Source organism: Morone saxatilis, unplaced genomic scaffold, assembly GCF_004916995.1.
Source record: "Morone saxatilis isolate NCDOM2014 unplaced genomic scaffold, NCSU_SB_2.0 Contig3, whole genome shotgun sequence".
Taxonomy (NCBI): Eukaryota; Metazoa; Chordata; class Actinopteri; family Moronidae; genus Morone; species Morone saxatilis.
Genome location: NW_023339873.1, coordinates 278,385 through 280,533, shown reverse-complemented (window position 1 = coordinate 280,533; position 2,149 = coordinate 278,385). Strand labels below are relative to the sequence as shown.

Genomic DNA, 2,149 nt, shown 5'->3' with positions numbered 1-2,149 from the left:
TTGAATCTTATAATAAAATGTAAGATTAATGTATAGACCATCAGATACCACACGGAAGCAAAGGCCGAACATTTAGAAAGGACAACCATAACAATGTACATTTATAAAGGAAAACATCTGGAATATTCTTTCTTCCAGTTGTAAATAATAAATAAGTAGACGTTTGTTGGTTGTGTGATTGTACTTTAGAAGGTTGGACAATTTATTGTGTTTTAAATGCAGATTAACATCAGAATGATAAATATTTATGTGAAGACCCAAACTACAATATGTCAGAATGAACATTTCACACAAAACCAGTTGGACGCAGTTCTCAGTTGTGGCCACTGGAGGGAACTCTTTGTCCTTCCAGTGTGTGTGTGTGTGTGTGTGTGTGTGTGTGTGGTCATGTGATTTCAGAGAAGTCGACCATGGGAGAAACTGGAGAAAGCAGAGACTGATGATGTACAGAGTGCTCGCTGCAGCAGCAGGTAAGAACACTTGTTGAATCTGAGGCTCAGTTAGAAACAAACAACAGGATTAAAATAAAAAAGTTTTAATAATTTACAGTGTTTATTGTGTAAATATGTTCATTTTAATCTGAGGAGTCTGGAACAAAGAGTTTTCATCTTTCATTCAGACATCCAATCCGGGTCAGATTAGATAAGATTAACGGTCACTTTGTTCACAATCCAATGAGACTAGACTTCAGATAAATATCCCAGCATGCATTTCACTTCAACCAGTCACTAAATGACTTCCTGAGATTGTGACACGTGCAAGATCTTTTTTTGTGACCAACTTTTTTTAAATTTCACTTTCCATTTCAATGGAATTTATTGATTCAGTGTGTGCACTGTATCTCTGTCGTTGGTCTGAGGGAGTAAACTGACTGTATGTTCTGTATATTTCATATTCTATTGATCAATAACAATAATGAACCCAAACAATGAACACCGTAACTGCAGGAAGTTTGTTTAACACTATATATATATATTATTTTTATTTTTAATTTTATTTTTAGGGTTAGGGTTTTTAATGTGTGTTTAATGTATGTTTAATGTAATGTTTTGTATTTTGTATGCTACTGGATACTTGAATTTCCCTCGGGATAAATAAAGTATCTATCTATCTATAACCATACAGATTATGGTGATTAGAGTGTAATTCACTCTCTGTGGTCGGGTTATGGCCATTGTTACCTCACAGTTGTAGTTGAATTATTGTCTGGGTGAATTAGCTGACATTAACCAATAACGTTATTAGTCTCTCTACTTACCCACCCTATGGATTATATTAATGGTGAACTGATAGACTGTGGACATATGTCGTGTTTCTAGAGTTACGTGTTTTTTATGGACATTTGTTAAAATGGGACATTTCTGAAAGGGAGTTTGGTGCACAGCCACAGCCCATTCACCCTGCCCAGAGATACAGAAGTATCTGCTGCTGATTACAGTAGACGCAACAATCGAGCTGCAGGCCTCATAAAGCTGAGTTGATTAATGAGAGAAAGCAAGAGAGATTGAACCAATGTAAATTAAAAATGCAGACAAAGAGAAAATGTTAACAGTATATAATGTTTATTTTTGTGTGTCTATAATCAACCTCTTATTGTTCAGTATACTATCTTCTGACTTTAGTAACACAAGACAGGAGGTCATAAACAGTTTGAACAGCAGCAGGCAGGAACCCTAACCCAGGTAAGTAATGACAACCAATGACAGATCTTCCAAGTGATAAACTAAAACTTTATAAGGGAAAATAAGACAATAAGACAGTGTTGTTGTTTTGTTTTTTTGTTTAAACAGATGCAATTACAGATGTCTGTACATCCTTGCTGTGTGAAGACGGGTGAAAAGAAGAAGTTACAGGTGAGAAATAAATAACTTTCATTTTCATTTTTTTGGACCACTTTCATATGCGGTCCAAATCAGATTCAGGTCTGATTCTTTGCAATGTGAACAGCAATATCACAGTTTATGTGCCTTTTATGTGACTCTATGTGGGTCACTTCAGAGTACAACAGAGTAACAGTAGTATAACAGAGTATTAGGGCTATACTAAGAGAAATTTTTTTTTGGAAATTATGAGAATAAAGTCATAATATTGCGAGAATAAAGTAGTAAAATTACAAGAATAAAGTCGTAATATTACGAGAATAAAGTCG

The 2,149-nt window shown here is 34.8% G+C and overlaps 1 long non-coding RNA gene across 1 annotated transcript; it reads left to right on the top strand.

Moving 5' to 3' along the window:
• Window positions 1–417: 417 nt before the first annotated feature.
• LOC118337650 lies at window positions 418–1,854 on the top strand. The gene is made up of 3 exons (XR_004797163.1): window positions 418–470; window positions 1,623–1,682; window positions 1,791–1,854. It is a non-coding gene; the product is annotated as an uncharacterized LOC118337650 (long non-coding RNA).
• Window positions 1,855–2,149: the final 295 nt, after the last annotated feature.